The sequence below is a fragment of the Pinus tabuliformis genome, chromosome X, assembly GCF_031772625.1.
Source record: "Pinus tabuliformis cultivar Carrire ecotype Pingquan chromosome X, CPIR1, whole genome shotgun sequence".
Classification (NCBI taxonomy): domain Eukaryota; kingdom Viridiplantae; phylum Streptophyta; class Pinopsida; order Pinales; family Pinaceae; genus Pinus; species Pinus tabuliformis.
In genome coordinates this window covers 70,190,396-70,201,881 of record NC_142308.1, presented here as the reverse complement: position 1 = coordinate 70,201,881, position 11,486 = coordinate 70,190,396, and the positions used below count along the sequence as shown (strand labels likewise).

General features: G+C 42.2%; 1 pseudogene; it reads left to right on the top strand.

Annotated features, from left to right (window-relative positions):
* Positions 1-6,534: 6,534 nt before the first annotated feature.
* On the top strand, positions 6,535-7,296 carry LOC149138371 (pyrophosphate-energized vacuolar membrane proton pump 1 pseudogene; annotated as a pseudogene).
* Positions 7,297-11,486: the final 4,190 nt, after the last annotated feature.

Genomic DNA, 11,486 nt, shown 5'->3' with positions numbered 1-11,486 from the left:
CATGTAGTGGAGAAGCCAAGGCACGTAACAATATTGTCCAAGACTTCTTCAAAATAGTATTATTAGAAGCTTGGTTGACGAAAAGCCTCTACAATGAGTTATGAGGGACTATTTATAGCAAAGGGTGGGGTGACCCTTGACATTCCCCTTTGTGATAGTTTAATTACCCTCATAACTCTTCACCTACTCTATGAATGTTACATTCAACCATTGACACTTGACATGACTAAACATTACAATGCACATGTACTCATGTGAGACAACTTGGTCGTCTGTGATGGTGTGCATGCACCTCATGGTGACATCTTACTGAAGCAAACTCTTGCCTCTGTTGCAACCAGTTCATTGGTTTGGCCCCTTGATCCAACTCGTTTGCTAACATGCGCATGGTATTCTTGGGTACGGTTGAACTAGAAACACGCTGATGCCTAGTGTTTGTGTTGATCCTCAAGTGTGTGCTTGTGGTCATGCGCATCAACTTGCTGAAGTACATGTTGAACCCAATTTGGACTTGCTTCTTGTCTTCGCCTTGGCGAGTGTGTTGAATGGGTTGGATTGCATGCGTGTGATGAGCCCCAAAAATGTACAATTATTTGGGCTCATTCAACCTCCTAATTTGGCTTAGTCCACCATTCTCATTTGTTTATTGCATGTTTTTGATTATTTTTATGTTAATAGAGTGAATTTGGTTAGTCATTATGCCAACAAGTCTAATGGGTGCTTGGTGTAGCCTTTTTGGTCAACTTGGAGACAAAATTGAAGGTCTTAATGAGCACTTGGCAGCCAAATTCGTGGGAGAACAAGCTAGAGGATTTGTAGGAAGGTGTCCCCCTCATTTATGGGCCCTTACCTCGAATTCTCCACCATCAGCTCGGAGTTCAAAGGCCACCAAATCAGTGAGCTCAAGGGCAGCCAAGCAAGTCAAGTTGGACTGCTGTTAACTACAAGTCTTGGGCAGCCAAGTCCCTAAATTTTAGGAGGACTGTTGGGTCCTCAAATTGTATAAATAAGATGGCTTAAGACCTCATTTGAGTTAGTCATTTTTTGGGTTAGCTAGCTAGTCAATTTGGTTTTTGCTCTTTGTAAGCCAGTTTTGGCATGACATTAGACTTTTGATTATGAATAAAAGCAAGCAGTTTTGGATCAAATTCTCAGTTTTTAAAGGAGCCTAAAGCTCTCGGGGTTGGGCCCAACCTGAGAGCTCAGGCCTCCTTCCTTTGTATCAATATTGTTCCTTTAGCATTTCGTTTCCATTTTCCTTTACATGCATTCGAGTATAGCTGCTGATTTAGATTTCCTGTAGTGGTTAAACAGTTGTTGATTTGGATTTCCTGTAGAAGTTAAACAGATTGGTTTTATTAGTTAGAATTGCTGTAGTTGTTTGGAAGTAGGCTGAGTAGATTAGAGTGAATAACAGTTAAAAAAAGAACAGGCTGACTGTATGCTCATGATCCACCTCTTTCTAAAGGCAGGGATCGCAGACTGTGCTGCCCATTCAAAAACGTTTGCTTACATGTTAATGCTCTCTTGAACGCAGTCTTGGTGATTGATAGAAGTGTCCATGAATCTCAATTCCTTGGAATGCTTCATTACTTCAGTACCATATATCAGTTTCCTTCACGAATACATTGCTGTTCATTGGTTTAAATAAGCTGTTGGCATAAGTTAATAACTTTTACTTGCAGGATTTGGATGATTTGTCTCATTTCCACCGTGCAACGCTACTCCATCGTTCTCCTACCTTCCCGGACCGTGCCCAGACCAACTATCCATCCTCCAACGAAGCCCTTTGTTCCTCAACTACCCCACTGCTCATATCCCCTGTTTTTTGCCTTCCCTTCCCTCTATTTCCTCTAAGACAAATCTGCCTCTACACTCACCCTCATCTCCTCACCTCACTGTTGCTGAGCTATTACCACCTCATTTCCATCCTACCTATTCGCCCATACACTTCCTCCACTTGACCATCTCCCAAAACTCCCACGGTCGAACATCCTGTAGAATTGCACAGACTTCTTGTAGAACCCCTGAGTTTCCTGTAGGATCCCCTGCAGACTTCCTGTAGAAGCCTGCAAACTCGATTGCTGAGCATTCGAACGTGGTAGACTTCTGTGGACTGATGCTAGAGACCCCCTGGGACCTCCCCTAGCCATCCTGACCTTGCCCATGCTTTCCTTCCATTCGAACCGCTCCTGCACAGTCAAACCCTAATCAAAAGCACCATCACAATAAATCCATCCACTTAATGAAAAAATACAAAAACATGTCTTTTCAGATGCAAGTAGCTTAGATGCATGTATTTCAGCTCACTGCAAGTAATGGCATCATTGGTAGAAGTTTCATTCACAGTTTTGCATTGTAAGGGCCTAGCTAGTCAAATTAGGGTTTACTAGGGTTTTCATGCTTTGTTGGCTTTCAGTTTCTTTCTGCAAGTAGATTAGTCTCCTTTAAGTTAAGATTTCGTCCATCACTCATAAAGATTCTTCTGTGAGCATATAGAAGTTGGCTTGAGCCCTAGCGGACTTGTGCCAGCTGACCAAGTGACAGCTGCGACAAGAGCTAGTACTTGTGCATATAGCACTGTCGCTTCCAAGTTTGTACGAACTACCGGGTTGATAAAATTAGAGATAGGAAGCTCCAGGAGTTGTAGCATTATTGCTACAATACTGGAGCCCACCATCTTTTTGGCGCCATTGCCGGGGAAGCGGCAGAGTATTGGTGATTGTTGCTATTCTTCTATTTTCTACTACAACTTTCTGCTAAGTAGTTTATTTCATTTCCATTCTGCAAAAGTAGCATAGACATTTCCCGCTTTCATAGATTAGCATTTCCTGCTTTCGTAGATTAGCATTTCAATTCCGCAATTTCATTTCTGCAAGCGTAGATTAGCATTTCAATTTCGCAAGCGTAGCCTAGCATTTCATTCCTGCAATTTCATTTGAGCAAAATAGATTAGTCCTTTCCTACTTTCATTTCAATTCCGCATTTTCATTTCAGCAAGATAGTTAGTTGTAGTTCAATCTATTTTAGTTTTGTAGGTAGAAGTAGAAAAAACAAAAAAATCAACCGAAAAGATTTCATTTCATGCTTTGTAGGAGTAGAGATAAGTTAGAAAAATGATTGCAAAACACCCCCACTGCTTCACACAGCCTTCTCTCTTCTTCGATGGCTGTGATTGAAGAACCCCTGGGTGGACATCAAGACATATTTGAAGAACCTCTAGGGGAGAAGAAGAAGAAAACATTCCTCTGGAGCAAATGGCTACAAGCAGAAATGTTGGGAGCAGTCCCTTGTCCAAAGATGAATTTGAAGATCAGATAGAAGGTTTCAAGAGCGATATGAGGCAGTTTCTTGCCATCCAACTGGATACCTTGCGGATCCAAAAGAAGCAAGAAGAAGCCAAGAGGGCTTTGGCCATTTTTTGTCCTAGGTGCACTAGAAAGCATCCTAGGAATGAATGTCCAATGCACTCCCTAGAAGTGTGTTTCATCTGTGAAGAATACCATCCTACAAATCAGTGCCCTTCCTTGCCTGGACTTAAAGTTGCATATCAGAGAGCCAAAGGAGCCACTGAATCACACTATTATATGAACCAAAGTTGGCTGCATGGACCTAGATCTTACCAACAGGAACTGCAAGGGACACCCGAGACCTATTATGACCCTTATCAAGCCACTTTCATGCCTTCTTGGGGTCCCCCTGCTCAACCTTCCTGGTTCACACCTCCTCCTTATTCCTTCACAGATCCATATTATGCCCAACCAGCTGCTCATTCGTTTCACTCTTATGCTCAGCCACAGCCTCAGTGGAATGCACCTTATCAGGAGTGGAGGCCCCAGTACAACTCTCATCCCGCTCATTTTCCTCCACCACCTGCTCATCCACAACCATCGCCTCCTCCTCCACCAAGGCAACCCCAAATGCCTACCCAAACACAATGCCATCCATCTCCATCTCAATTTCACACCTCCACTCAACTACCCGTACCATTTCCAAAACCACACAATGGAGCAGCTCAACCCCATTGCAAATCTGAGGCACAACATACCCAAACAACTCCTCTTGAGCCCAATGATGTTCACCAAAGCTCAGGAAGAGTGTTGCAAAAGAAAGAATCTATTGACAACATTGAAGGACCAAAAGCAAAAGAAGATTCCAAAGAGGAGATCAAAGAACCATGGGCTGCACTTGATGAAGAGAAGAGATCAGAATCAGAGATTGAGAGAGTTCCCTCATGGTTACCATCAAATCTTCCATGTATTCAAGAGAAAGATCAACAAAAAGAGGAAGATCAGAAGGTCATGATAGAAGGTGACATGAAGAATGATCCAGATCAGCAAAAGAACCAAGGATATCAAAGCTATATTGAGATATGGTTTCAGAAGGTCACTAAGTTGCAGCAGTACTTTCTTCCTCAGCTCTGTTTGATCCCTTCAACGCCAGATCATTTGGTCTCTGAGATCTGGATAGTTGTCCAAGCATGCATTTCGAGCCTTCACATCATTTTTTCTCTAATCTCGATGTGCACATGGCTCCATTGGAAGTATTCTTATACTTGAAAATGATTTTGTTTTTCAAGTAGGGTAGGGTAGAAAAAAAAAAGGAAAAAAAAGAAAAAAGAGAAAAAAAGGAAAAAAAATGAAAAAAGAGGAAAATAGAAATCTAAGGTGAAAACCTCCTCGGAGGCGCCTTAGATTGGCTCATTGATTGAGAACCTCCATGAGGTGGTCAATGGGTTGGAAAAAAAGAGAAAAGAGAATAAGATCTTTGGGTGAAAACCTCCCTTGGAGGCACCCAAGGCAGGCAATTAGGGTGAAAACCTCCATGAGGCGCCCTAGTTGTTTTTCAAAAAAAAAAGAGAAAAAGAAAAAGAAACATAAAGCTAATCTCCATTGAATAATTTCATGTTGCAGCAATGACATTGCAGGTTGCAAGAAGGACGTTTCATGACAGGAGGAGCACTCAAATCAAGGTCAAAGGAATTTATTGTACCTTCTACAGGAAGCTCTGTATTTCTACAGGAAACATCCTGTAGAACCTTTGGACGAGCCAAATCCAATTTCAAAAGTGAATCTAATGGTGGGGATCTGTTGATTAGGCCTACAAGCACTTGTGTGTCCATCCCTTGCCTTCATCCATCATTTTTTCACCTCCTTGTGCTTCTCATTGTGCTTCTACAGGAACTTCCTGTAGAAATTATGGGAAACTAGGCATGCATTTCAAAAAGTGGTTTGGCAAGCATGGTAGCTTCCTCAAAGGTTCAGAAGTCCTCCTGCAATCTTCCAACTCCTCCTCCATCATCTCCATACCCGCATCACAGCCAAAATTCATTTTGTCATACCATGCAACCAAAATGCAAAGTGCCTTGAAGCAAAAACACATAGAGCAGAATTTGTTTTTGCCATAACTTGAAAACCATGCATCCATTTGACAAACCGTTTTATGGGGAATTGTACAAGGTTGATGACAACATGCCTGAGCAGTTTCATGCAATTCCGGTGCACGGTTTCCAAGAAATCAACCTCCATCACCATCAGCCATTTTTGCATTTTCTCCATATCCGTGCATCCGTTTTAAAACTTGTTTCATGGGGAGGTGCACATGGGTGATAGTAACCTACCCAAGCAGTTTCAGCCGATTCTGATGCACGGTTTCCGAGAAATCGAGCTCTGAAATCTTCAGCCATTTTCCATTTTTCTCGAAATCCGTGCATCCATTGATCACGATTTTGTTATGGGAGATGCATAATGATGATAGGAACATGCTCACCGAGTTTCAGATCAATCCGATCTACCGTTTGGGAGAAATGGCAAAAAGAAGTTCTGGTTTTGTGACCATGCAGCAGCAGCAGCTTAAACGGGCAGAGTTGAACGTGGAAACGATTGCATGCAGCTCAGATCCGGCCAAAGGACACCTGCACAAGGAAAAGCAATCAGAAATCATTAGCCAAGCCTCATGCAATCAAAGAATCAGAGCATGCAGCAGCAAGAAGCTTCACAAGCAGCCGTTTGGCTTCAGGTACGTGACAAAACCTATTCCTCTATTGCATGAATCTAATTCAAGAACTGCATGAACTAATGGAGTGATGGAATTAAGCCATGAATTTAGGAAGGTTCACTTGATGTCCAGTTTTCTAGCAAGTCACGCAGCATGCAGGGGTCAGCCATGCACGTGAAAGTCAAAAAACGGACAGTTAGTGTCAGCTGCTTGAACTTCAGTGCCGCGGATCAAGAAGAAAACATACGGTTCATAAGTAGAACATGCAGTTCACGATAGCCTAACTGTCTGCATGGCCAACACATGTCTCTGCCACCTCACTCCAAAAATCACGCAGAAATCTGAGCGCTCAGCTGTTGGTCAACTTGCACTTGCAACATGATTCACTCGAAGTGTATTCAAATTCAGGTATTGCTTCCCTTTTTGTGAAGTTACATACTCCGAAATGCGAGCTCATGCTGTGGAACTATTGTTTGTCTTGTCTCAAGATGGAGATAAATGAAAATTAGCAGAACATCTTGGAGAAAAATATATGAAATGGTTAGCAAAACTTATTTCAACATCTTCAAATATGGTCTTGGCGGTTCTTCCATGGCTCTGTTTGGCAGCGTAGGTGGTGGTATTTACACCAAAGCAGAAAATGTAGGTGCTGATCTTGTTGGTAAGGTTGAGAGGAACATTCCTGAAGATGATCCACGCAACCCAGCTGTCATTGCTGATAATGTTGGTGACAATGTTGGAGATATCGCTGGTATGGGATCAGATCTATTTGGGTCCTATGCTGAATCTTCCTGTGCAACTCTGGTTGTTGCATCCATATCATCATTTGGAAAATCTCATGATCTTACTGCCATGTGTTATCCCTTGCTTATTAGTTCAATGGGTATCATTGCTTGCTTAATCACAACTCTGTTTGCAACTAACATATTTGAGATCAAGGCTGTGAAGGAAATTGAGCCTGCATTGAAAAAGCAACTTATTATCTCCACAGTAGTGATGACTATTGGCATTGCTGCTGTAAGCCTAGTTGCATTGCCTTCATCCTTCACTATCTTCAATTTTGGTGCCCAGAAGGTTGTAAAGAACTGGGAGCTTTTCTTCTGTGGTGCTATTGGTTTGTGGTCTGGCCTTGTTATTGGTTTTGTCACTGAGTACTACACTAGTAATGCTTACAGCCCTATCCAAGATGTTGCCGATTCATGCAGGACTGGAGCAGCAACTAATGTTATATTTGGGTTGGCTTTGGGATACAAATCTGTTATTATTCCCATATTTGCTATTGCAGTAAGCATTTTATGAAGGAAAGAAAGCTGCCGCAGTCGGAAAGTATTGTCATGTCAGGAACAGAAACGTGAATCAAGGTTAACCAATGGAAAAACAGTGATTTAAAGGCCTGGAAACACTTTTTCCCATCCAGCTTTGGCATGCAATATCTATTCTCGGGCAGTTCATTGTACGTGTGTGCTTTTATAATACATTAGACTTGCCATTTGTGTTGGATTCGTCAGCTTTCAGGCAGCGCAGTTCAAGGAGAAGGCACCCCCAGCCAAGCAAGTAAAATCAGTGAAATTGGTTCTACAGGAAGCTAGCAGACTGTTTCTACAGGAAGCTAGCAGACTGTTTCTACAGGAAGCCAGCGAACAGTTTCTACAGGAAAGTTTGAAAAGCGGGAAGCCAAAGGAGAAATCGGCCGAGATGCTAGCCAAGGAAGTCACCAGGGCCATCAAAGACAAGGGGAGAGATTTGGTTGCTCAGAGGATGAGCAACACTTTCAGTAGGGGGGTGATGATGAGCCCCAAAAATGTACAATTATTTGGGCTCATTCAACCTCCTAATTTGGCTTAGTCCACCATTCTCATTTGTTTATTGCATGTTTTTTATTATTTCTATGTTAATAGAGTGAATTTGGTTAGTCATTATGCCAACAAGTCTAATGGGTGCTTGGTGTAGCCTTTTTGGTCAACTTGGAGACAAAATTGAAGGTCTTAATGAGCACTTGTCAGCCAAATTCGTGGGAGAACAAGCTAGAGGATTTGTAGGAAGGTGTCCCCCTCATTTATGGGCCCTTACCTCGAATTCTCCATCATCAGCTCGGAGTTCAAAGGCCACCAAATCAATGAGCTCAAGGGCAGCCAAGCAAGTCAAGTTGGACTGCTGTTAACTACAAGTCTTGGGCAGCCAAGTCCCTAAATTTTAGGAGGAATGTTGGGTCCTCAAATTGTATAAATAAGAGGGCTTAAGACCTCATTTGAGTTAGTCATTTTTTGGGTTAGCTAGTTAGTCAATTTGGTTTTTGCTCTTTGTAAGCCAGTTTTGGCATGACATTAGACTTTTGATTATGAATAAAAGCAAGCAGTTTTGGATCAAATTCTGAGTTTTTAAAGGAGCCTAAAGCTCTCGAGGTTGGGCCCAACCTGAGAGCTCAGGCCTCCTTCCTTTGTATCAATATTGTTCCTTTAGCATGGAAAATTTTAGGGGCTAATGTTCGCCCAGTGGGCTAATTTTCCATGTTTTTTCCACAAAAAAGATTCGCTAATTTCCAATTTTATAAAAGATGATTCGCCCAAATTTTAGAATATAAAATTATTTTACCTTAAAAATCGCCAAGATTATATAGAGGTTATATATAAAATCATTATAAATTTGAATAATTTTACATTTATATCAATAAACATTTTATAGTTTGCATATTAGGGATTAGTGAGATTCGCCAATGTTTCTAAACTTCAAGAAAATTTTCTATCCTTAAAATTTTCCTTGTCCTTTAGCATTTCGTTTCCATTTTCCTTTACATGCATTTGAGTATAGCTGTTGATTTAGATTTCCTGTAGTGGTTAAACAGTTGCTGATTTGGATTTCCTGTAGAAGTTAAACAGATTGGTTTTATCAGTTAGAATTGCTGTAGTTGTTTGGAAGTAGGCTGAGTAGATTAGAGTGAATAACAGTTAAAAAAAGAATAGGCTGACTGTATGCTCATGATCCACCTCTTTCTAGAGGCAGGGATCACAGACTATGCTGCCCATTCAAAAACGTTTGCTTACATGTTAATGCTCTCTTGAACGCAGTCTTGGTGATTGATAGAAGTGTCCATGAATGTCAATTCCTTGGAATGCTTCATTACTTCAGTACCATATATCAGTTTCCTTCACGAATACATTGTTGTTCATTGGTTTAAATAAGCTGTTGGCATAAGTTAATAACTTTTACTTGCAGGATTTGGATGATTTGTCTCATTTCCACCGTGCAACGCTACTCCATCGTTCTCCTACCTTCCCGGACCGTGCCCAGACCAACTATCCATCCTCCAACGAAGCCCTTTGTTCCTCAACTACCCCACTGCTCATATCCCCTGTTTTTTTCCTTCCCTTCCCTCTATTTCCTCTAAGACAAATCTGCCTCTACACTCACCCTCATCTCCTCACCTCACTGTTGCTGAGCTATTACCACCTCATTTCCATCCTACCTATTCACCCATACACTTCCTCCACTTCACCATCTCCCAAAACTCCCACGGTCGAACATCCTGTAGAATTGCAGACTTCCTGTAGAACCCCTGAGTTTCCTGTAGGATCCCCTGCAGACTTCCTGTAGAAGCCTGCAAACTCGGTTGCTGAGCATCCGAACGTGGTAGACTTCTGTGGACTGATGCTAGAGACCCCCTGGGACCTCCCCTAGCCATCCTGACCTTGCCCATGCTTTCCTTCCATTCGAACCGCTCCTGCACAGTCAAACCCTAATCAAAAGCACCATCACAATAAATCCAACCACTTAATGAAAAAATACAAAAACATGTCTTTTCAGATGCAAGTAGCTTAGATGCATGTATTTCAGCTCACTGCAAGTAATGGCATCATTGGTAGAAGTTTCATTCACAGTTTTGCATTGTAAGGGCCTAGCTAGTCAAATTAGGGTTTACTAGGGTTTTCATGCTTTGTTGGCTTTCAGTTTCTTTCTGCAAGTAGATTAGTCTCCTTTAAGTTAGCTTTCGTCCATCACTCATAAAGCTTCTTCTGTGAGCATATAGAAGTTGGCTTGAGCCCTAGCGGACTTGTGCCAGCTGACCAAGTGACAGCTGCGACAAGAGCTAGTACTTGTGCTTACAGCACCGTCGCTTCCAAGTTTGTACGAACTACCGGGTTGATAAAATTAGAGATAGGAAGCTCCAGGAGTTGTAGCATTATTGCTACAATACTGGAGCCCACCAGCGTGCGCTCAATGACATGCATGCTGCTGAATCCCTTGCATGTGACCAACAACACTGTTCACCATTTCTACTCTGTGTTGGCTGCTGGGATGGATCCTTAACTTGTACGGGCGCAGTTTCATTCATGAGTGCATGTTACACCCATTGTTATTCCTGTTGCTACCACAACTCATTCATCTGTCCATGTAACTTCATGTTCTTCCTGAGTTATTGCTTCAACACATGCAACTCCTTCTTTGTTCCATCTTCTTCCTTCGAGCGATTTTCATGTCATGCCATCACTTCATAGCCATAGTCTCTAAAGCTGGTTTCATTATGAATGGACCTGCTTGAGCCTGAAACCTTGTTCCACCTCCGTGTTGTCAACAACCCTACTCTTGCATTCGTTGCATTTGGTATGTTGTCTTAAGCTGTTGTTCAAGATGCTGCTTGATGTGATGTTGCTACTATCATATCTTAATGTCCTTGTCTACGAACAACTTGATGTCTTTGTGGATAGGCAAGTCCATGGACACTTGATTGACTGTATCCCCAAGTGTGCTCTGAATGGTGCCTTCATCTCTTATCTCCTGGAAACCATTGTACCTATACTGCTGAGAGGTAGATGAACACCTGCTATACCTGGAGACATGGCAACACTCATGGCAAGCAATTTTTCAGTTGAAAACAAAAATGAACATGAGAACTAACTTGCAACCTACATGGGTGAATGATCATGAAGGTTGCGCAATTTCGGCTGGGAGGTCTGAAGATCGGCTGTCAAGACTGCACAAGGCACAATTTGAGCTAATGGGAGACTATCTAATTGCTGGAACTACGCAATGCACAGTCCAGTCTGGCTGCTAACTGCTGGGATTGCTCATTGTGCAATTCCAGCTGGGAAAGACTGCTGGTATAGGGACAAATTTGTGTAATTTCTTGGGCCAAGTAGCCATTGTCCTCCAGAAATGCGCAAAAAAGTCTTGGAGGCTAGTGCTAGGAAGGAATGCACAAATCTGGAGAGGAAGGTGAGCCTTCCTTTCCCAGATTGTGCAAAGCAGCCTTGTTGAAGGAAAATATCGGGCCAAGGTTGGCCGGACTCTCTGATGGGAAGCTGAAAGCAAGTAAGTCAGTGAATGCATGGCGACAAGAAGTGATACAAGAAGTGATTAACAGTGCATGCAAAACATCAATGAAAGATTCAGCAAACAGATCAACATGCATGTTGGTGGGGTAGTTTTGATGGTTGGGTGAGTGTCCGTGCAAAATAGTTTCATGCATGTGACAACAATGAGATAGAAAAAGA